The sequence below is a fragment of the Crocuta crocuta genome, unplaced genomic scaffold, assembly GCF_008692635.1.
Source record: "Crocuta crocuta isolate KB4526 unplaced genomic scaffold, BGI_CrCroc_1.0 scaffold396, whole genome shotgun sequence".
Taxonomy (NCBI): domain Eukaryota; kingdom Metazoa; phylum Chordata; class Mammalia; order Carnivora; family Hyaenidae; genus Crocuta; species Crocuta crocuta.
Genome location: NW_027533259.1, coordinates 4,400,580 through 4,426,576, shown reverse-complemented (window position 1 = coordinate 4,426,576; position 25,997 = coordinate 4,400,580). Strand labels below are relative to the sequence as shown.

Genomic DNA, 25,997 nt, shown 5'->3' with positions numbered 1-25,997 from the left:
CCAAGAGCCAAGGGACTGTGGTAGAGTCTGAGCATGAAGAAAAGTCTGAGCACAAAATGTTAATGTAAAAAAGGAGACACACTTGAAAAGATGTGACAGTGGCAGATCATGGCAGACCTAGTATGCTATTCTCACTTGAAAGCAAAGAGGAAAGGACCAAGGGATTTCTAGAAGGGAAAATGATGAACAAATCTGCACTTCTTGAATATTCACTCTGGTATTAGGAAATAGGATGGATTGGGAGGGACAAGGTAGAAGGAAAGAGAACAATTAGGAAACAGTTACAAAATTCCAGCTAAGAAATGAGATTTTAGCAACAATCATAAGAATGGAGAAGAGAAGAATTATATGAGAGATGATTAAGGAGTGGAATTAAGGACTTTTGAATAATCAGAAGAAAGAGGAAGAGAATTATGGTGGCTGTCATTCTAGTTTGGGCATCTGTCAGCTGCACTGCTGATGGCTAGGACAAAACAAGTCAATGGAAGACCTGTTGGGGATAAAGACTGTGATTCAGTCAGTTTCAGCCATGTTGATTTAGGCAACAGGTCCTTGATGTAAGACTAAAAAATCCATGAAAACAACAATTAGCATGGTTCCTATAAGAATATACAGAGTCAGAAATGTATAGTGGCTCATGAAAGCTTCATTCTTTCCTTCTTTAGAAAGACATTCTATTTTTAAAAAATCATTTATGTTTACCACTATTCCCCCAGTTTGCTCTATCCTCTGAAGAAATATCACACTTACAGACATTATATCTGCATGTTCCACAAACACTTTATTATGAATCCGTTAGGGTATATACTTGCAAATATTTTGTTTCACTCTGTTTTACCCCTGAGGCAATGTCATGCACATATTCCAGCAAACAGTGTAGTGAAGCAAGAACAGAATAGCAATGTCTTGCTAGTTACCAGATCTGTAGATGTTTCCTTGTCAGTGTCTCTTACAGTGTCTTCTTCTCTCTGCTTCACGATTATTCCCAAATAGGATCCTAATCATCTCCTGCCTTGAATACCTTTATCAGAGTTCTTAAGTACAAACAAGAGAAACTGATTCTGATTCTTTATGTAGAACATGAAGTTTTTGAAAGGCTTTGGGAAGCTTACAGAATCCTGAGGAAGGTAGGGGGAAAAAAAACAGGCTTGGAAAATAAGAAAAAACAAAGGGAGTTTTCCTAGCCAGAATCTCAGCCAGGGTCATCCCACAGGACGGGCCAAGGAAGATACTGCTCTCTCTAGCCAGACTGCCCCGGAAGCCCCCAGAAACAGCTGTGGCAGTCTCTTCTGCCACTAGAATACATTCTTCTCTGTTACTGCTTCTTTGCATCACGAACTCCAGATTCAAAATTTCAGGTGGTTGTGTCTGATTTTCCAAGTCTGGATTGGAAACAGGTCTCTGCCCTAGTTTTCAAGTTTCTAGAGAAATCAAGTATCTGGGCTTTTCAACATCTATAGTTGGACACCTCTCACTAAGACTGATGCTATAGAGAATAATGTTGGAAAATATAGAAAATATATAGGGAAGAGGGTTTGAATTAGGGCAGCCACAGAAACACAACTGTCCCCTTGAATAGCCAACTTATTACCTCCTTATTCATTTTTCTGTTTTTTAATATTTTTTAATATTTATTATTTTGAGACAGAGTTTGAGTGGGGGAGGGGCAGAGAGAGAGGGAATCACAGAATCCCAAGCAGGCTCCAGGCTCTGAGCTGTCAGCACAGAGCCCAACACGGGGCTTGAATGCACGGACCGTGAGATCATGACCTGAGCCGAAGTCGGCTGCCCAGCCAACTGAGCCACCCAGGCGCCCCTCATTTTTCTGTTTTATTCAAAGCACTATTCTGGACATGTGCTATATACTAGTGGTATAAATATCAAGTATACAAGTACCTGATTAAGGTTTTCTCCAAATATGTCTATAATATTGTATCTTTATTTTGACACTGCAGTGCTTTCCCATTACTTAAGACTCTTCAACCTAGTATTCAAAAACATTATGTCAGGGGCACCTGACTGTGTTAGTTGGTAAAGTATGCTATTCTTGATCTCAGAGTCATAAGTTTGAGCCCCACATTGAGGGTACAGTTTACTTTTTAAAAATTTCATCAGTTGTCTACCTTACATATACAGCCTTTCCTTTTATTATTTTCTTGCATAAATTCTCTTCTCTAAATAATTAGCTTAAAATTTACATACATTACCATGTTCTCTGCAAAACTACCCATCTTTCCCAACTACCTCTCCCTAACCCATGCCTGAACTCATCTATTTTTTTTTTAATTTATTTATTTTGAGAGAGACAGAGACAAGTTGGAGAGGTGCATTGCTCCCAGGACAGAGCCTGATGCAGGGCTTGAACCCATAAAGCTATGAGNGCTCTAGGCTCTGAGCTAGCTGTCAGCACAGAGCTGGACGCTGGGCTCGAACCCACAAGTCATGACCTGTGCCGAAGTTGGACGCTTAACCAACTGAGCCACCCAGGAGCCCCTGAACTCATCTTATTTTTTTATCCCCAACTAGTGCCCTACTTGCATTCTCTGTTTCCTTCATGATTCTACTTGAAAATCAATGAGGTCTTGAATCTATTGAAAACTAAAGGCATACTTACTGTGAAATCATACAGTATCTATGTATAATACTGTCATACCTGTGTCATCATAAATACTCTTTATGGATCCATTTATATTTTAATATTAGATGTTCTTACCTCTCTAAGTAGATTATAAATTATTCAGAGGTAAGGATCTTATCTTTTAATGCACCCCTCTGCCATATCTAGCATGTTACAAACAGAGTCTACACCATGTATCTGTGGAACAGCTGGACAGATACCAGGCCAGTTTCAGCTCTCACCAGACAGTTTCAAAGAACTTATGATCTTGGAGTCCATTCTTCTGAAACTTAATTTCATTCTCTTCCACAGTCTATAACTCTAGGTAAATCCCATTCATCATTTCACAAATGTACAACTTTCATAACATAGTAGGAACCAGGCAAGGATGACTGGGCACAAATTCACTGTCATTATTAGAAATTACCTGAAGCCAATGCCCAGGTGATACTAGTCATGTCATCTTCATAGAGGAAAGAGAGATTATTATAAATTGAAACAGTAAATTTCTGTACTACACCATATAATCTTGTCATGCTTTGTAGAGTTAAAGCAAAAGAAATGAGACTCATTTAAGAATCTGATTATTTTGTCAGTGTCACAGAATGACATATTAATTGGGTAGTAAATTTGCAAAATGCCCTTATGAATGCAAACAAATTTGTCTTTTGTAAATTAAGTAAAAAAACAGGTGTTGATTTCTCACACAAAGTTTCTTTCTGATGCTGTCAGAGCAGTACTTTTTGAAAGAGTGAGTTTTGGCAGATGGCATTACAATTCAAGTAAAATGAAATAGACTTCCAAGTACATCCACATTTCCTTGTCACATAAAAACCAGAAGAATTTTTAGTTTCTAATGTTTCTGACTGTCCTCATAAATATAACCTGTGTTATTACATAAATACTTATGATTAAATTATGACTCTGATGTTAGCTGATATATTATATGTTGATATCTTTCTTTACAATCAAAGCAGGATATTCACTACATCTATTGCAGAAAAAGGAAATGCAACATAAAAAGGTTTAAAAATATTGAATTTAAAAGCTTACTGAAGAACAAGGTGGACATTTTTTCAGAGTTCTGGTGCATTTTTCATAAAGGATGGGCTTATCCACATTTTCATAACCAATATTCAAGATACTGGGAATTCTAAAACAGACAGTCCATAAAGGAATCCCCTCTTCAGAGGAATTCCAGCCCCTCTGCTTCCCACCCTTGTCAAAAATAATTCTAGTTGTGACATTGGGCAAATTATTTAATCACTTAGCACAGTAAAATATCCCCCCCACCCACACACACACATAGAGTTGCTATGAGGACCAAATGAGATGATTCATGTAAAGCACTCAGAACAGCGTCCAATATACAGTATCAATCAATTATAGTTGATTTTAGTGTTTCCATGTTGGTAAGTAACTGAGGTGAGGCAGGATTAATTAATTAATTAATTAATTAATTAAGGTATAATTCTGACTATGAAAAATTTAGAAGATAACCTCCTGGATACGTGACAATAGCATTTATCAAGATTAAATGCCTTTTTTTTTTCAACATAGAATAAATTCCCCTCAGTAAGAAGAGTTGCCAGGTAAATATTGACTCATATTTTATGACAGAGCTCTAGGGAAACTTCTCTATAAAGCATCTGCTGTCCACTACAGTCCCTCCTATAAATAGTCATCCCTTCATTTGAACATCCGCACATACTTCTACCATGACATTCCCCAATTTATAGAATTTCTCCTCACTTTATGGTGCTTCACTTTAATGCATTTAGCGAGTTTTTGTTTTATTTTATTTTTTCTACAAATTGAAGGTTTGTGTACCTTTGCACTGAGTGACTCTGTTGGTGCCATTTTCCAAACGGCATGTGCTCATTTAGTGTTTCTGTGTCACAACTTAGTAATTCCCACAATATTTCAAACATTTTCATTATTATTTTATTTGTTATGGTGATGTGATCAGTGATTATGACTGGGATGATGGTTAGCAATTTTTAGGACTTTTTTATTAAGGTATATACATCTTTTTTTAGACATAATGCTGTTGCATATTTAATGGACTACAGTATAGTATATTACAACTTTTATATGCCCTGGGAAACCAACAAACTCATTTGACTTGCTTTATTGAAATATTCAATTTATTACAATATTTGCTTTATGGTGATTGTATGGAACCAAACCCACAATATCTCTGATGTATACTGGTACAGTGAACGCCTTTACACAAAATTTTTTTTAAGTTTTTATTTATTTAGTTTGAGAGAGAGTGAAAAAGAGCCCTTGAGCAGGGGAGGTGAAGAGAGAGAGAGAGAGAAAGAATCCCAAGCAAGCTCCACACTGTCAATATAAAGATAGATGTGGGGCTCCATCTCATGAACTGAGATCATGACCTGAGCTGAAGTTAAGAGTCAGATGCTTAACGAGCTAAGCCACCCAGAAAAATTTTAATCTGTAGCTCTTAGCACCGTATTCAGTAAACCTTGAGTAAATGAGTAGTGAGTTTTATAATGTTCAAATAAAAAATAGTCTGTGCATAAAATAGAATAAAAGGCATTAATCTATCTTTCTGTCCATATGGTAAATATAAAGCCAATAGAAAAAATGGAAATGAACCCAGTGACATCTGAAAATTTCTTTCATTCCTATGATTTTCTTAAATATTCTCATTGATTTATATGTTTTATGCTGAAAACATATGGTATTAGGCACCTTCACTTACAATGAATTCTATGTCTAACAAGAGTTTAATATATTGCCCCTAGAAAGAGTTTGAGAGAAATTTGGGATCTGTCTCAATAAAAGATTGTGTCTAGGTCTCAAATACAGAAGAATAAATTTGGAAGTGTACAGTGGTTTGTAAAATTAAACTAAGAAAATGTAAAAGTATTGCACAGTACTACTTCACCCGTGTTATTATAAAATGTAAAAAAATAAAAGTATTAGTCTGGTTGTTAAAAGCACACAATATCCATAAAGGGAAAATGAAAACTACTAAAACCAGTATTTACCAAAACCTGTTACCAAAACTAGTGTGACCAAAACTTTAATGCCTATTTTTCATATTCTTTACTCAAACATTTTCTCTATATGTGCTTCTGTAATACTTGTGTTATGGCAAATGTAACTAGATAGGAAGTTAGCTTTATGGGACATGGCCAATATCACCTTTTTCCTCTGCCTTTCCACCCTAACCCAGAGATCTGGAAATATTTGAAATATGAGACAAAACTCTCACCACAAGAATACCTAACTAAAAATTGAATTAACACTTGTGAAAAAAAGGAACATAACATAACATACGTAACATAACATGACATGACATGACAACAACACAACTAAGACATTAATGTCATAGAAAGCCAAAATTTCTTGTGCTACCCAATCTGAGATTTTTCTTCAAATGCAGGTGTAAGACATTTTATCTTTCCCAGTGTCACCATGGGCACAAGATCTCATCTATTCCTTTAACAAATGCCTGGGCTAAACATTTAATATTAGATTTTGGGAATACAAAAATGAGTAAGATATGCTCCCTGTCTTTAAAGTTTCTCACCATGAAGGGGGCAAAGCAGATGGTTATGACACAGTCTTTGGAAGTCAATATAACTCCCTTTTCTCAATAGTATACCATATTCTTCCCCTCTCTTTGTTGCTTTCTTTTTCTTCACTGCCCACGGAGCCCTTCTCAGTCTGTCTTGTGACATCTGGGCTTCCTGAGCTTTCCAAGCCCTCCCTTCTCGCTGTGGAACATCCTACATCACAGCAGATTTAGGACTCATTTGTATCTCTGTCAGGATGCTGAGTATGCTAATTTTTGACATCCATAAAGTAACTTTCAGGTTCTTCATCACCTTCTATTTATTTTCCAGTGAAAAGATATCTTTTTTTCTAACACTGTAGTTCTAAAACACAGATTTTATCTTTTACTTTTCAGCATTTTCTCTGAGTGACAATAATTGACTGATCTTTGAACAGAAATAGATTTTTCAATCACTTAAAATTTTACTAAAAGGAAAATGTCACCAGATCAAACAAAAAAGGATGTTGTAATAAAAATATAAATCTTATCTTAATTATTGTTGTTATTTCAAGGGCCGTATTTGTAGTACTGGTGTGATTTTGATTTGTGAACTAAAGAAATAATTTTAAATATGCTTGTTACTTTGCGTTTTTCTGATAAAAAGCCAGAACATATCTTTCTGTAAAGAGTCACTTATATCTATATTAAACAGACAGTTATAATTGGACATAATTGTATTGGTCTTCAGATAATTTTCCTTATGAATCCCGGTTGCACCCCTTTGTACCAAAGTATCTTTTTTATAATGGAGACCCCTCCTCCCACTGCTAAAACTGCACTGCTAAATGCCAGTCTTATTTTAAAGGCTTCAAGCTAAGTTTACACAGGAAGAAAAGAATGAAAAGATCCACCCACTTAACAATTTTTCAGTTACCATTTTCCACACCCACTTTTATCAGCTCTTTTCCACATTTCAGATAATTCTAGGAAATCATCTTCTTCTTCCAGTAATGAGGCAAAACCACTAATGATTTTTACCTTCCCTACCTTCCAAATATGGACCCCACGTTCCCTTGGCACCCATTACTCCATCAGGTCCTACTATTGCTACTTTTACAATTACTACTGTTAACAATGATGATGATGATGATGATGATGATGATGATGATGATGATGACAGAGCAGCAATAGTGGGAGTAGGAGTCATAGTAGTATCTAACGTTTATTGAATGCCAAGCATTTCAGACACTCTACATTTCTATTCTCTATAACACATTGCAGGATAAAAAAAAAAAACAACAACCCTGAGGCTTACCTGAGGAAACCCAAAATTCAAATCAAGTTTGATGCCAAAGCCTATAGTATTTCTGTCAAATATATTTACTTAAATAAATAGCTGACTTAATGCTATCACAGCGAGGTTTGTATTTGTAAACTACAATTCATATGTAAGAAAATTTTATAGACTTTAATTTTATATAATCATTTGCTTTGGAGCTTTGGTTACTTTGATGGAAGACAAGAAAATTTGAGCCTGCCAACTAAGGACTTTTTTCTGTCTTTTTTAAAGTTGAAGACAGCCTTGTTGAGGGTGGGGGAGGGAAGAGGGCAATAGTCTGTCAATATTAAAGCTCAAATGGTCTATCAGATTTCTTCCCCAGCGGGTTTCTTCTCTCTTACATGTAAGATGTACATGTAGTAGATGAGCAGGTGTCCATATGGTAAAAAGGTGGTTTGGGGGTCAGCCGGCTGTTCTTTGTCCTTGCTGTTGTGCTACAGAATGGATTACACCTGCCCGCGTTATGGTTCTTGCCCTTGACCAGAGTTGTAAGGACTCCCCACCCTGAGTTCTGTCTCCCAGGACTTTGCAGCTCCAGCTACTGCTCCCATCCCTGGCTTCCCTTGGTAGTCAGACATCAATTCTTGACTCTTCCCTTTGATATCCCCACTTAAGCAGGCCTAAATTTTCCAAAATAAGTAAGTGCTTAAATAGAAGTAGAGTTACCTACAGAGAAGTGTGAAAAAGAAGTGTGTTAATGTGTTTTAAAAACTATTGTCATTAGGGCACCTGGGTGGCTCAGTCCATTAAGCGACCAGCTTCAGCTCAGGTCATGAGTTTGAGCCTTATGTGGGGTCCTATACTGACAGCTCAGAGCCTGGAGCCTGTTTTGGATTCTGTGTCTCCCTCTCTCCCTGCCCCTCCCCTAGTCACTGTCTGTGTCTCAAAATAAATAAATGCTAAAAAAAAAAAAACTATCATGTTAATTATACTTCTAGTCTGGACCAAATGCCTTGTGTGTATGAGAGGTGATTCTGAAAATGCAAACTTGGAGAAGAATCTGAGACTACACTGAAAATGTAGGCTAGGGGCACGTGGGTGCCTCAGTTAGTTAAGCCTTTGACTTCTGACCTCGGCTCAGGTCATGATCTCACAGTTTGTGAGTTTGAGCCTCTCTTTGGGCTGTGAGCTGACAACTCAGAGCCTGGAGCCTGCTGCAGATTCTGTGTCTCCCTCTCTCTCTGCCCCTCTCCCACTTGCACTCTGTCTCTCTCAAAAATAAACATTAAAAAAAATTTTTAAATGTACCCTACAACCTTGACCCCATTATCATGTCAATTAATATTTCAGCTAGTAATGATCTGTGTACAAATCAATATTTCCAGTGCATTTTGCCTCAAAAGGCCATTACAGATAAAAAATTATTGATTCTTTCTATTAAACCAGGTAACCCTCCAAAACAGTCTTTGTGCTTTGTCTGCACAGTGCCACTGGTGTTGAAAAGTTTGTATTTCTACATGTCAACTCTCGCGAAGTTGCTGAATGCTACTTCATACCACACTGTCACTGCTTGTATGATTTACACACAGTCTAATTGTTACCACAGGTACAAATCACACCTCTGCTTGGTCCTTTAACGTTTCCTGAAAGGTTGGCATGTAAGTTAGACACACCTGCAGGGCAGCCTAATTTGTGGGATTGACTGGCTCTTACATGCCAGGTAACCCAAGCTCAGACAGACTCTGACAGCTTTATAGGAGTAATATTTTTCACTGGGTAAAGTGCTCTCCAAGATTTTCCCAGTGCATTGGATACCTTACAGACACATCAGGCATCATGTTTTCTACTCCAGGTCTTTTTCTACAGATAGCATTGGAAAATCCCACTCTCAGCTTTTTATGTTTCTCTATTCCCTTCTACTATAATGCAAAGCAGGGATGCCGTACATGATGTTAATTCCAAATCCTCTAATGTTTTTACATTACTACATCATACCTCACTACCATATTATCAATTTTATCAAAAAGGTTTTATAGGGTTTTTTTTTATTAGGATGAGATTTCATTTCTCTATTCCTACATCTAATCCAGTCCTTCTCTCCAAGAACACTGCAGATATGGGACAGAGCTAAACAGGTGAACATTCATGTAAATCACAGTGGCCAGATCATTGGAAAAAATGTTCTGCCCTCTTTTGTGCTAGGAACTTAGTAATGGAAAGCATCACTCTGTTTGTATGTGGATCAGGAAATTTAGGATTTGTATTACAATTGCACCACTTCCCCTTTTCAGAAAAAGGTCCATATTTGAAGCTAATGCTCATATGTGAAGGTAGATGCCAGCACAGTCTCTAATAATAGGCACTTTGGTGCTTTTTTATAGTGGCTGCTATAATGATAATTTAAGATTATAATACAGTAACTGAAGGCGTATTTGTAACATTTATACCATTCATCTACCTCAAATTTAAATATTCATATGTCCTGTGAAGTCACCATTCACTATACTGTATTGCCAAGATGGGGTAGGGGGCAGAGACTATGATTCCAGTATATCTACTTATGGATCTAGCTAAAATCATCTTGACAATAAATTATTTTGGAAGAGAACATTGAGACAATCCCCCACACACATTTGCTATATGAATATAATTTAATGTCTGTGTGTAGACATTTTCATCCTTAAATTTTAATAGGCAGCAGTAGCACCTTAGATTAATATCAGGTAGGGAATCAGAAATTTCATTGTTACCGTTACACTCTGAATATTCACCCTCCTCCTTTCACGCTGTGAGAAAGCCTCTCCCTCTTTTATCTCTCAACTCTCACTACTTTTGACACTCTGTGATCTATCTGTGACATGTACTGCTGAGAAGTATATGTTTTCTCCACCCGGAACAAGTATAAAACAGAGCACTGTGAGCTTGGTCAGCCTGTCTATTCTGTTAATGTTTAAAAACATCCCACAACACAGAAGATATGGAAGCTATCCTCTTTTCCTTCCTCTCCCTGGAGAATGTTGACAAATGGTATTTTTATGGATTTTTCTTTTTTGGTGTCCTTTTAAAAAATGTATTTGAACCCCTTCTTCGTTCTGGAAGAAAGACACAAAGTTCAGTAGACCAGATAAAGTAGAGGCTCTATGACAACCCCACATCACCCCAATTTGACAGATGTCCAGCATGCTTACCTATGAAGCATGCAAGTCTCTTAGGATCCATGAGTGTCATGGCAAAAGCAAAGAAGCAAAATTGATGTTACTATTTAATGGCATGCAGAAGTGTCAGGGTGCTTCTTTGACCCAACATTGTGGGCAGTGCTTCAGACAGCACTGCCACGAGAACTAGCTCATCCTTCTGCATGTTGGTTAGCAGCCCTAGATCTGTGCTCAGTCTGATCCGTTTCACTGGTCTAAGTGGCATTTTAATTAAACAGTGCTCTGAGGCTGCATATTAAATAGAAAATGAAATTAGGGCATATTCCTAAGTAGAATTCAGCTCATCAAATATAATAAACATAAGTAAATCTTAAATTTCATTTTTCTAAGTCCTTAACTGCATTGATGTTCAATATTTAGTTGTCCCCAGAGATTTTAAATAGTTAGAATTTTCTTGTATATATCAAATTCATTCAATTTAAAAAGACTATTTCACTAGGAAAATAACATCCGTTGTGTGAATTTACGCCAAAATACCCAATTGACAAGTATGTTGCTGACTTATTGCATTAGGTTTATTTAAATCAATTGTAATGACTTATACCCATGAAATGTAACAACCTGTGATTCCAAGCTCTTCAAAAATTACTGGAGGGTTTAGGTAGAGTAAAATATACATGTACTTCTCCTGATAGCATATACCATAAATTATAATGAATTAATAATTAGTGAAAGTGTTTGTCTAAAGTCTGGCTCTGCCCAAACCATCAATTCCATGGATATTGAGACTTGTTCCTTACTTCCCAGCTTAGCCCACTGCTTCCTTCAAAGTACATGAGCAATAAACATTTCTTGAATGAAAAAGGGGCTCAGAAAATATGTTACATTATGAGAGCTCTATTACGTAATGCCATCAGCAGTTAGTTGCAAATTTTACTTTGACTAACACATCCAGATCTCAGCAAGAACACTTTGAACCACAAAACCAAAGAATATTCCATTAAAAGCTAGTTATTTCAGGGACATTAAAGGAAAACAGCACTCACAACCATCACCAAAACCATGGTAAAATATAGCCATATATCTGAGCTATTTTTTTTAATCTTTAAAATCTTCATTGAGGGGTGCCTGGGTGGCTCAGTCGGTTAAGCATCCAACTTTGGTTCAGGTCATGATCTCACAGTTCATAGGTTCGAACCCCGTGTCAGGCTCTGTGCTGACAGATAACTCAGAGCCTGGAGCCTGTTTCAGATTCTGTATCTCCCTCTCTCTCTGACCCTCCCCTGCTCATGCTGTCTCTCTCTTTCTTTCTCTCTCTCTCTCTCCCTCTCTCTCTCTCTCTCTCAGAAAGAAATAAAACATTTAAAAAATTTAAAAAAATAAAAGCTTTATTGATAAGGTAAAGTGAAGAATTAAAGCAAAAATTTGATTTTTCTTTCTTTCTCATAACCTGTCTTGGTCTTTATCTTGACTCCCTGGAAGATGGTGGCTAAACAATTCCTAAATCCATCATTATTCATCAATTTTTACTCTGAGTCAGTAATTAAAATACAGACTGTTCCAGCATGGGAGAACATACTAGGAGCTGGTTAGCACTGTCTGCACTCCCCAGTTGGAGCTGTGTAATCGACTCAGCAGCCTGTAGAATAGATTAATTTTCCCAGTAGGGGAAATATGACAACTAAGGAGAAAGAAGGCTATCAGTCTCCAGTCTCCGGCTCTGTGCCTGACCTCTTCCCTAAACTTTACCTCTTCGAAGCTTTACAGGCCAAGATTCATGTATTACTTCATCTCTAAATAAGACCTTGCATCTTGAAGCCAAAATGCCATTCCTGGTCCCACACAGGTGGCAGAACTCTGATAGACCCTCCCTGAAGAGATACCTTCTTTGAATTACCAGGCTTTTGTAAGTTTCCTGCTGTAATAACTTTACGCCTTACATTCTATTGAAAGCCAAATACCCAGTGTCTACAATTCTTCTGAGATTGTTGTGTTTACGTAGAAGGGCAGATTCTCATAATGAATGGAGTTCACCTCTGCAGCCCTTGTAATGCCCAAAGAACCTATCAGCTCTCTAAGGTCACTGTCAGCTTATGAGCAAGTGTCAGTCAGGGAGAATTTCATCAAACCTATCCTTTATAAGGACCTGCGCCTCCTCTCTCAATTATTAAACTCTAGTCTGGCCTTAGGTCTAAATCACTAAAATTAATGTTTAACCCACACCCATATTCTTGAAACTTTGTTATTGCAGCTTTTTGTTCAAGAAGATCTTTCCTAAGTGCCAGGCCCACAGGGTTTCCCAGTGTAAAAGACATAAAAACTAATATAAATTAACCTCAAGCATCAAAAACCAGTATCCTGAACCTCACTGTCAGGAAAGCATACCAAAATTGTGCAGCATTATAAATATAGTTATTCTCCAACCTCAATGCTAATTCCTCAATGCTTTTATCTTCTGGGTCTTTGTATAATGAAGCCCCGATCCCTATATCTGACATTTCTCTCATGTTTGCCTTTTCTTATCCTGAGTGGTTAGCAATTTCATATATAGTTAGGTTCATTTGCTTTTGTTTATATTCACTTTTAGGTATTTATTTCATCTTATTTTATTCAGGTTTTTTTTTTTTTCGAATAAAAGCACATTGATGCAATTTGTAAAGACGTTTCCTTCTCCTTCCTATCGCTTTGACTTTATTGTTCAGGCCCACCTCCTTTAATTAAGCAGTTTCTTTAGTTTCTGGCTCTGTTTCTTGTGTACCTTTTTTTTTTTTTTTTCAAGAATAAGCATAGGAAGGTTTTTATTTAGCAATCTATCCCACAAGTCACTATATCAGATCATAGAGATTTTTCCATAGCTTTTGTAGCTCCGTGTGCATATGCTGTATTTATTTAAACTGTTATCCCTGATTGGATATTGAGGTTGTTTCCATGGTTTTGCTAGTAAAACAGTACTGTGGTGAATAACCTTGTACATTTCTGGAGTTTTTCATGTTGTTAAAGATGAAAACATAAAGAAATTTCTTAGAGAAATGACTGTTGAATTGAAAGGTAAAATGTGTCTATTTTATGCCAAATTCCCCTCAAGAGAGGTTGTATCAGTATTGACCAGCCAGCAGCAATGATACGAGAGAGACCAGTTCTTCCACCACCCGCCCAAAAGGGTGTGTCCTCGAGGGTTTTTTTTTTTATGTTTATTTATTTATTTTGAGAGAGAGAGAATGTGTGTGAGTGGGGGGTGGGGCACAAAAAGGGAGAGAGAGAGAATCTCATACGGAGCTCAATCTTACCAACCATGAGATCATGACTGAGCTGAAATCCAGAGTTGGAGCTTAACCAACTGAGACACCCAGCAGTCTCTGTCCTCAAACTTTTGAATTTTTGCCAGTCTGATAGATAAGCAGCGGTATCTCAATATAGTGTTAATCTGCAGTTTTCTTGTGATAAAGGAATTGGGCATCTTTTCATGTGTAAAAGACATGTGTGATTACTTTTTATGAACTATCTATTCCTACCTCTTGTACATTTTTCTATCAAGTTTTTAGTCTCTTTTTTTCTTTTTTTCCCTTCACTTTTTATAAGTTTTTATACGAAGGAGAGCAGCCTTTTATCACTGATAGACGTGACACAACTTTTTGTCTCAGTTTGTCATTTATCTTTTAATGTTGACTTTGGTGTTTTGGACTGTACAAAAGATTCTCCTTCGCTTATATGTAGTCAAATTTGTCAAGTTTCAGTCATAAGAAAGCCTTTCCTCACACCTAATTTATAAAGAAATTTATCTCTAAAATTCATATTGTTTCATTTGTTTCTTCTCCATTTAGAGTTTAGTATGGTACAATGACGAAACCTTGTCTATTTAAGCTTTATCTTATGCGGGCCAATCTTGATAAATTATATTTTCCTAAAAAATTATCCATATCATTTAGATTTTCAATTTTGTTAGCATAGGTTTGTGCAAGATATTCTACAATTTTTATGATTGCTCCTATTTTGTCCTTTCTTACATTATTATAGGTGACTTATCATTTTTTAATCTTAAATTAGTATTTATTTTGCTAATTTTTATTTTATTTAAAAAAATTTTAATGCTTATTCATTTTTGAGACAGAGAGAGACAGAGCATGAGTGGGGAAGGGGCAGAGAGAGAGGGAGACACAGAATCCGAAGCAGGCTCCAGGCTCTGGGCTGACAGCACAGAGCCTCAGGCCGAGCTCAAACTCACAGACTGAAAGGTCATGACCTGAGCCCAAGTTGGATGCTTAACCAACTGAGTCACCCAGACACCCTTATTTCATTTTAAAAATTAGCAAAATAGGGGATCGTGGGTGGCTCAGTTGGTTAAGCATCTGACTTCAGCTCAGGTCATGATCTCGCAGTTTGTGAGTTTGAGCCCCGCATTAGGCTCACTGCTGTCAACACAGAGCCTGCTTCAGTTATCTACCATATGAATGTTTTCTTTCTTCCTTTGTATTCCTTTTGTTTCTTTGTTTTTTCTTTAGGAATCCTTTTGCTGTGCCTTCTATAGCTGTGGAATTAGGAATTCATTTTCATTATTTTCATTCATATATATAGTAAAATTTTCTCTGATTAGTTTAAATTTTACCCAACAGATTTTGCTGCTTAGTGTTTTTATTCTCATTGCTTCTAGAAATTCTACAATTTCAGTTTACATTTTCTTTTTGACACAAAAGTTGTTTATTTAGAGTTTTTAATATCTAAATAAGAGCTCTATTGATTATGATTTTATTATTAATGTCTAGATTTTATTGTCTTATGGTCAGAGATTACTGTTTGTGTTATTTCTGCTTTGTAGAACTTATTAAAACTTTTTGTAATGTAATATATAAACAATTATGAAGAATGTTCCATGAGTACTTGAGAAGAATATATATTCTCCATTACTGAGGTGCAAAACTAAAAAAAGTGATAGAGAGGGAGAACTGAAAGATTTGACTAATTAATTATACTATATTTAGTTCCTCTATATCTGTCATTTTTGTCAACTTGATCTATCTTAGACTGGGAGCTGTCTTAAATATTTGTCATTAACGTATTTCTATCTCTTCTTGCAGCTCCTCTAGTTACCGTTTTATAAATGTAGTTTATTATTTATCATATCTGTTATATCTTCATTATGAATTGCGACCTTTATTGTTATAAAGTAATGTTTCTTATTCTGGTTAATGCTCTTAACTTGAACTCTAAATCTAATAGCAAAACTATAACCCTGCTGTCTTTTTTTCCTCTGTATGTCTGGTATATTTTTGCCTTACATTTTGAGTTACTTTATTTAAATATGTCTATTCTTTACTGCATAGAGTGGGTTTTTTCTTTATGAGCTAATCAGAAAATCTTGAGAGAGTAAATTGCATTCATTTTTATGTTTTAATGGTCATATTATTTTATGTTACATTTATTGGCCATATCATGTTCTATTGATTGTGGCGGCCTTTTCTTTGGGATTTTGTTTGTTTTGGTAGTTAGAATATTCTGTATTGTGTTCTAATATTTACCTTTATTCTGATACCTATTTATAAAGCCATGTTCACTTGCTAGCTGTCAGTGATACTCTGACTCTCACCATGTACCAAAGCAACAGTTAATCCTTGTTCCCACCCTTTGTTTACACTTATATCTACAATTAAATGTATAATGATTACTATCAGTTCTTTTCTCCAGTCATCTCTTGGTTCAATTAAGGTGGTTTAATTTAGTAGGTACCTCAGGAAGGTTTCTTGGATACAGCATTCCCTAAGTTCTTGCNTATCTCAGTGTGGTTTTGATTTGTATTTCCCTGATGAGGAGGGAGTTCTTGCATATTTTAAACTCGTGTGTGTGTGTGTGTGTGTGTGTGTGTGTGTGTGTTGATATTTGAAAGCTAGATTGGCTGCATATAAAATTTGGCTCACTGTTTCTTTGAGATTCTTTACAATGCGACTTCACTGTTGTCTGTATATGTTGTTCCTGAAATGTGATATCAACTTGATTTTTTTTCCCACTGTGAGGAACTTGTCTTTTACCCAGTTTTTTTTCTCAATTTTTTAAGTCTAATGGCTAACTGGTATGTATCTTGAAATTGATTGTTCTGGGACAATGTTCCAAATACATGGGGAGCCATTTCAACATATAGATATAGTTATTTTATTTTTGGATTATAATGTCAAGTATTCTGCTATTTTCTTCTTCTTGAGTACCAATTATACATATACTGGATCATCTTTATCTTTTATATTAGTGACTGTTTTCTGATTCTTTTTATCTTTTGTTTATTTCATTTTGTTCTCGTGACTATTGTCATGTCTTTCCTTAATGATGCCTATTATATTTTCAATTGAATCTATTTCCTCTTGGACAGCTTTTAATTTAGTTTGAATTTAAAGAATTTTTATATGTATTTTCTATTCATTATCATTCATCATTTTCTATTTGGGTCAACTCTACTATCTTTCTGATTTTGTCTATTCAAAGCTCTTATTTTTCATTCAAAGTTTGGTCTATGTATATACATACTTGTTTCAAAATATCTTGAGATTTCATAATAATTTTCTCAATTGGGTTTCTGTTTTTGTTTTCTTATGAGGGAGGATAGCAAATTCTCATTAGCTGTATTATTTTAACTCTTGTTTCTGATTTGTTAATGTATGAACTGTCTGCTATTTTCTATTGATTTAAATTTTTTTCATAGACCAGCAGTAATAGTTTTATATAAGCAAAAATAAAGGATTTGGTGAATTACTACATTCTTAGTTTAGGAGCATCCTCTTCTGTTTCTTTTGTGAAGAAGTACTGATTCTTTACTGAATTAGTTTTTTTAGAGAGAGTAATTGGTATGTCTTATGAACCTAGAACTCTGTTTTGTTTCTGCAGCTGCTTAATTTCTACTTCATGCTTTTTCTGTCATAACCAAACTTCTAAGGGCCATTTCCTCCATTGATATTAACTCCTTCCTCTTCTTCTTCTTTTTTTTTGTAATTTTTTAAATATTTATTTTTGAGAGAGAGAGAGAGGAAGGGAAGGAGAGAGAGGTTGGGACAGGAGCAGAGAAAGAGGGAGACACAGAATCTGAAGTGGGATCCAAGTTCTGAGCTGTCAGCACAGAACTCAACTAGGGGCTTTAACTTACAAACGGGGAGATCATGACCTGAGCAGAAGTCAGGTAATTAAACCACTGAGACACCCAGGGGCCCAATTCCCTCTTCTTCTTAAGCACTGCCTTCCTAAGACTCCACTTCTCCTTCTTCTCACTTCCAAACTCCTTTCATTCAATTCTGCAGAAGCTATGTTCTGATGAACAGGTCTGCTATCAGCATTTCCCCACTCCTAATGGGAATATATCTTTCTGAGGATAATTTTGTCTGGTTTTTTTTTCCACTCCTGGCTCCTGGAGCACTCTCCTTTTTACTGCACACTGTACACCTTTCTGATCTAGAATGAGCTTCTGAGCTGACTCTGCTGGCTTGAGGCATTTATATTTCTACTTATATATAACTTTTGAGTTCACAGTATTTTCCATCTCCTAATTATGTTGTAGATATGCATTATGGGTGGTTTTATTGCTCTCTTAGTGGATATTTATGGCTTTTCAGCATAAGCAGAGAGGTTAAAATTTACATCTCAGCCTTTATATTATAGGTGCTCAGTATCCTTCCATAAATAATTTTAAGTGGATGATGATGCTAAATAGATCGATGAAAGGATTAACATAGACTTACAAAGGTTAAGAGGAAACTGGAGATGTATATTTCAAATTCTCAGCATATATGAATCTTACTTTAGAGCCAGACCTTTCTCCAAAGATCTAGGAATATAAAGGAAAACACTAGGTTCATCACTTTATGACCTTCATGTGAAGCTTCAAACTTAAAGCAAGTATGACTTTTTCAGAGTCTCTACTAGACAGTATCCTTTTTTTGTGCCATGCCTTCAAGCCACCACTTCTTGTCACCAACTCAAATAGATTACAGTACTCTGCTATCTTTAAGTTAGCACTGAAAAAGTTCACATCTGTATTTGCTAACTTTTTTTCCAGGTAGAAAAGGGCCCCTGAATGATCAAAACATTATTGAGTGCCCATTTCTTCATATATCAATATTAAATGAATTTTGTTAAAAACCAGAATGTATTCAGAGTTTACTTTTATAATCACAAATGCATTTTTGAATACAGGAAAAGAACAGACAAAAATATAATAAAGTTTATTAATAAGAAAAATTTGTGTTTTGTATATTTTATACTTGTACAGTATCCTTCTCTTCCTTCTTTTTCTCCTTCATCCTAAAAATGTATTTCTTATAATAACTCATGCTGAGGACTCTTGTATAAACTCATTTACAGTCCTAATAACTGCTAAAACTCCTAAGAACTACTTGGAACCAAATTATATCATTTTTCCAGAAAAATGTAATATAATTCCTAATTTGTACACTATGTATATAGCAAAAATCTAATAAAGATTGGAGGAAGGGGCACCTGGGTGGCTCAGGTGATTTCAGCTCAAGTCATGATTTCATAGTTCATGGGAGGAAGCCCCATGCTGGTCTCTGTGGTGACATCACAGATCCTGCTTGGGATTCCCTCTCTCTCTTTCTCTGCCCCAGCCCTGCTCACATTCTCTCTCTCAAAATAAGTAAATAAACTTAAAAAAAAACTGGAGGAAAATATTTTAACATCAGTATTAGCTATTTCACATTGTATGCTACACACCATATTATTAAAACTAAGGAAACTTAGTATGTTTCTATGTTCTGTTGTGATGTTATTACCTCTTAAATACAACAGCAAGAGCCTAAATTTAAACAACAAAAAAAAGTCCAAAAATTTACTACAGGGTTACTGGAAATGGTTTCTCATTCTGGCCCTTTTCTTGTTTCCAGTATTTTATTGCCTTCTAAATTTGTCTGCCTTTCTGGCTTTAGAGAGAATTTTAAGCTACCCACCAGCATGGGGCTCCATACAACTTTGGAGTTGAGCTATGCTGTGGCTGATACAGGACAGTGTCCCAGAAAAGAATAGCCTGACTCCAGATTTTTAAACCATATTATTGAATCTGTATATTCTAAGATTCAAGATGCAGTAACACTTAAACAAAATGTATTTACCTACTTTCTCTAGTGAGCAGAAAGATAGGCAAGAGAAAAAAAAAAGGTAAAATAGCAAAATCAAAAGTCTCTTGGAATTATCTATTGAAAGAAATCAACATATTATAAAAAAATATAAATACAGACTCCTACATTCTTATTTTGTTTAAAAAATTAGGGGTGCCTGGGTGGCTCAGTCGGTTAAGGGTCCAACTTTGGCTCAGGTCATGATCTCACAGTTCCTGGGTTTGAGCCCCACATCAGGCTCTGTGCTGACGCCTCGGAGCCCGGAGTCTGTTTCAGATTCTGTGTCTTCCCCTCCCTTGCTCACATTCTGTGTCTCTCTGTCTCACTCTCAAAAGAAAAAATAAATAAAGATTAATTTTTTAAATTAACATTTTTCAAACAAATTCAGTGTTATATGTATCAGATGGAAAATTAATGAAGTGTGGGTAGAAGTCATCTAATTGATAGTGAGAGTTGGTAAAATAGCTTTTTTCAGTGTTTTTATTTAGAAAGTATTTTAGATCTCCAAAATTTGCAAAAATACTATGTTGTTTCCATGTATCTCTCACCTAGCTTTCCCCTAATGTTAACATCTTTCAGGAGTACAATTACTGAAGCCAGGAAATTAACATTCATGTAAACTATTAACTAATCTACAAACTTTACTTGAATTTTACCAGTCAATGCCCTAATGTCCTTTATCTGGTCTGGGACCCAATCCTACAATTCATTTAGTTTCCATGTCTCAGTAGTTTCCTTCACACTGTGATGGAACCTCAATCTGTTTTTCTATTTCATGATCTTGACACATTTGAAGAGTGCTGACCAGTTATTTTATAGGATGTCTGTCTATTTGATTTTGTGAGACGTGGTTTTGTACAACTGAAAGCGCACAGGCCCCTGCCATACTCTATTATTCTGGGAGTGGATTCTTCCCCTGAGGGCAACCATTACATTGATCTTCCAAGTCAAGTCACTTGAATCTATTTTGAAGAAAATGAGCTAGATTCATGAATCCTTTGGGAGATGGGCCACAGAATTGAGAAACTCAGAGATCAAAGTAGTGATAGCAGTGCTTAAGATAAAAAGTAACATAGAGTCAGGTATGGGGTGGCCATTCTAGGACATATGCAAAATGAGTCAGAGAAGTAGAGACTCAGGAGAAAAGAAAGAAGGCGATGTAGTGGAATTGGAACTGAAAGAGAGACATAGAGAAAAGGGGCATAGTTTAAAAGACAAAGTGAGTGAGACAAACAGGATCTTTCTAAGGTGTATATCATACCTAGCTCTTTTACAGCTGCCCCAGTATTTGGGTCCCATTTCTAAAAGAAATACTGTCCTTGGATTCTACAAGTTTCCCAGTTGCAACCTGAAAACTGCTTCTTGTGCACTAGCATAAAGGAGTCTCGGATTGTTTTGCAATGAAAATGGACATAAAAAATAAACACAAACAAATAAATAAATTGGAAAGAACAAATAAGCAATGTGTGTGTGTGTGTGTGTGTGTGTGTGTGTGTGTGTGGTGACTGTGGCAGAATCCAGGCATAACTGGATGCCTTTTTCATTCTTTTATCTTCTTATAGACTAGATTGACTATAAGTTAATGTCGACCTTAGCACAGACTTTGCAGAGTAGATCATGATAGGAATATCTTGTCACTGAATTTGTTCCATGGTTTCATGGCCTGAGGAAAATCTCAATTAAAACAGGTTTTAATGCAGCATTAACCTTGTTGATCTCAAATGTTTATTTTCCCTTGTTGCATAGTATATGTTATTCTTTCATTACTGTGACCGTAATCATTCTCAAATGTGCTGGGTATTAATGAATATAGTACTCCAAATAACCCAGGACCCAAGAGCTCCAAGCTCCTAGCTTGCCTAATTGGGCAAACAGTACAAAACTGGAAATTCTTTTTCTCAATTGTTAGCTTGATTTCAAAGAGAAGCAATTTGTTTTTAAAAACTAATTCAAGTCCAAATAGCTCATTTTCACAGTGTAAGATGATTCTTAACTTTCTTAACTTTTCATCAACTAGATATATACTATTCAGCTTATAATTATAAGAAGTTCTTTTTATGAATTGTCTTTTTATAAGTGAAGAAAAACTTGTGTTTTTTCACTGACATTCTAGCCTAGACCTTTCTTGGCTACTCAAGCAAATGTCATTAAGGGGAATATACACATACATTTACGTGCACACACACATGCACCCACACACATCCATATTCCCACATACAGAGCATTTAAACATTGCTTGTAGATTTGTATATGCATTCTGCCACATTTACATATGAACTGATGTATGTGTCTATTACTGATTTCTTGTAACATTTATCTATGAATCCCCTGCAGATATTTAAAATAAAATGAATAATAGCTTTTTAGAGCAGAGGGTTAGTGTATCATCTTGTCTCAAAATAAACAAATGAAAAAATAATAAAATAATTAATTAAAATGCAGGCTCTGGATTGAGATGTAGAAGTTTAAAACTTGAACCATTAACTGTTAGAACTTCTTGGTATCTTCATTTCCTCATCTTGTAATTAAGTATGATAATAATATACCTTACAAGTCAATTTTGGGGATTGATTTGTTTTTTTATGATATACCTAAAACAATGCCTAATACATATCATCTAGCTCTCATTATGTTTTCCTGTCTCTTCTCACCTTAGGCCCAAATGTGGCAGAAAACTAAAATAAATAAATAAATAAGTAAGTAAATAAGGGAACACCAGGGGGCTCAGTCAGTTAAGTGGCTGACTTCTGCTCAGGCCGTGATCTAGCAGTTGGTGAGTTCCAGTCCCTTGTAGGGCTCTGCGCCGACAGCTCAAAGCTCGGAGTCTGCTTCAGATTCTGTGTCTCATTCTCTCTCTGCCCCCACTGAGCTCATTCTCTGTCTCTCTCTCTCTCTCTGTATCTCAAAAATAAATAAAGGTAAAAAAAAATTTTATATAAGATTGTTTTTCATATATATTAAATAAAATGTTTAATAAAATTACTTCCCCCACAAAAAATTGTGAGTCAAGGATCACTAATGGTGAAAATACTTCAATATTTAGAGTATAAATGTTTATAACATATAATTTTGTTTTAGAATGAATTAAAAATTTATTTTGGAAATGTAAAACAGGCCAGCAAACAAACAAAATATATTGATACGTTAGGCAAAGCAAGTCAGATTGCCCCTAAATTTTTTTTTAAATGTTTTATTTATTTCTAGAAGAGAGGAAGACAGCGTGAACAGGGGAGGGTCAGAGAGAGAGGGAGTGACAGACTGAAACAGGCTCCAGGCTCTGAGCTGGCAGTCAGCACAGAGCCCGACGCGGGGCTCAAACCCACGAACCGCGAGATCATGACCTAAGCGAAAAGTCAGACGCTTAACCGACTAAGCCACCCAGGCGCCCCAGATTGCCCTTAAATTCTGATGAATACTTCATGATGGCAAGTGACGCAGGATACTAAATAGTTTCCAGAGCCTTTAGCATTGCGATTCTAGGAAGATAAGGAATCAGTTAACTCTGTACTATTGGGATGCATTGCTTAGAATTAGTAATTTGCTTAAAGAAAGAGTCAAAGATAAGAAACAATTTACATTATAAAAGATAATTTTAAAAATTCGACCATTATATGCTTCCATATAACAATACCATTAAGACACAAGACTAGTATCCATAAAATTAACCATACTCTATATATTCTTGAATTTGATTATTTTATATATTATTGTATTCATGACATGATAAATCTATTATAAATACAAACCCATGTATTCAGCCATATTAATAAATTGTCATATCAATTGCTATCCTCTATATTCTTTTACTTTAGCTGCTTGTAAAGGGCACTCAGTAGATGTCTGTCAAACAGATTCTTCTTTTTAATAGGCAAATTCTCCAATAGCTAGGGGGATTTGGTGAAAACCATCTGGACCATTATTGTCCTTAATCTAAATTAAGTGTTGTTTATGCTGTGCTAAGCAGAGTATCTAAATTGATATCTAAATTGGTTAAGATCACTGGAAGCAGAATACAGGGATTTTAAATTCTGAGTTCTTTTGGGATAAATAAGACAGGATGGAAAGTCCATCATAGTAAATATTCAGTAATGCTATTATTATCATTTTGAAAAACAAATTTCTTAAGGTATTCCACAATTTGGTGTCACATATTCATTAAGACATAACTAATCTAGGAGATATAAATAAAGTCATAGCCTAGACTCTATGTTAAAACAAGATAAAGAAACACTAGAAACTACTTCCAGAATTTAAGTAGACTCCAATGACAAAACCATAAATGAAAACACTGAGAAATTTACCAAATAAAATTTAAAACATCTATGTGTAAAAGAAAATGTTCAATAAAATTAAATCTAAACAAACTCAAAAACACATATGCAACATGAGTAAGGATTAATATCCTTACAACATAAAGAACTCTTAGGAATTGACTTTTAAAAATGAGAAATGTTCAAAAGAAAAAACAATTGCCTGAGGTTAAACCTACAAAAACTGTTCCAGCTAGCTAGCAACCCAAGAAAGGTAACTTAAAACAACTACAAGTTGTCATTTTAATATCAATTTGGTTCATTTTTAAAATAATGATACACAATACTTTATCTGCATATCCAAGAATTCGGAAGCTCTTAAAACTGTCTTTTGTAACTCATTTGGCAGCAAAATGTAACCTGACCTGGACACTCTGGAAGCAAAACATTGCTCAATGATATGAAGTAGTCCTTATTTGTGTATCTTGGTACAAATCACATCATTTTGGCTGCATAAATGCTCATGTATTTGATTAAAAACTGCTTCCCCAGACTGTACGTGGAGTGTTATGGGACAGAAGACATTTGCATCATGTTAACTTCTGAAAATCAGAAAACTTCTTAATTCTAAAACCTAACTGTCCATAAAAGTTTTGGATGAAGACTCACAGACCTGCATTTTATTCAATAGTACAAAAGAGCAAAGTTATTCATAGACCCCCAGAGAGATTATAAATTGTTTTATTTTGTGAGTAGGACAGTGCTAATCTGGCAATTTATATCAAGAGCCAAAAAAGGGTACATGCCCTTTAATCCAAAATTCCACTTCCAGGAACTATATTATGACTAAGTGACTAGGAAAATGATGAAAGACTTAGGTTTTGGTAAGTTCAACACAGATGACATATAACAGGTAAAAACTAGAAAGTCCCATAAGTTCAGTAACAGAAGAGGTGGTGTTATACAGGCTCTAGCCATACCACAGACCACCACTCTGCTGCTTCAAAGTGGTATTGTGCAGTAACGCTCATTCACATTGAAAATGCCTTTGATATTTTGTTAAGTAGAAATCAGGCTATAAAAAAAATGTGCACTCTTTGATCTAATTTCTTTAAAAAATTAGTTATAAATATCTATGTATAAAAATACTTGAAGGATATTCACCAAAATGTTAACAATGGTTATCTCTGGATGTCAACATTGCAGATAATTCTAATTTTCTTTTTATAACTGTGCCTTGCCTATGGTGAATATGTGTTATTACTCTAATAATAAAACTTTTAAATTTCATTTCAGCATATCCTAGAAAGCTTATGTCTAACTTAAATTCTAAGTTCTATGCTTATATAATTAATATCTATCAAGAAAAATATAATATTCTTATATATCTTACTTAGATTCTAAGTTCTGTGCATATATAATTAATATCTACCAAGAAAAATATAATATTCTTCATATTTATAGGAGTTAATAATTATAAAGTCTCCAATGTATTTAGAAAACAGCATCATAAAGCAAAATCTTGTTTTCAAAGAGCATGTTTTTGCCTATAGAAGCATGTACACTCTTGTTGATAATTTTACATGTGTATATTAAAATTAGCCATGAAGAATAGCAAATATGAACCATATTGCCAAGGAACGTGGGTTTAAAATTTTAGACTTTAAAAACCATGCCTAGAGAGTATATTGGCGGCGTTCAAATTCTGCCCCGTGTGGAGAGAACAGTCAGCTAACCATCTTGAGTCGCAGGATGTCAATTGAGAATTTAAAATGCCTTTGTTTGGTCATCAGAAACTATTTGCTATCCTCAGAAAGGTATTTTGAAAATATGATCTTTATCCTGGAATGCCTCTTTTAACAACACAAATAAATAAGGAAATGGTTTGCACTTTCAGGAAAGCAATTTGCCTTCTGTATTGCCTTGAGTGGTGATAACACAGTGACGTGCCATCCTACCGCTTGGCGTGGGATAGACAGCTAGCCCCAGCAGTATATCTGCAGAGAGGGGAGCTCTGTGTTTTAACTGCCAATTTTCAAGTTAGTGCTTCTTATAGTTCCTAC

At 35.5% G+C, this 25,997-nt stretch overlaps 1 protein-coding gene across 1 annotated transcript in view; it reads left to right on the top strand.

The window, feature by feature from the left end:
• The window catches only part of MAGI2 (membrane associated guanylate kinase, WW and PDZ domain containing 2), a 966,486-nt gene that overhangs the window by 607,162 nt on the left and 333,327 nt on the right, over nucleotides 1-25,997 (top strand). The gene's annotated exons all lie outside the window — the stretch shown is intronic.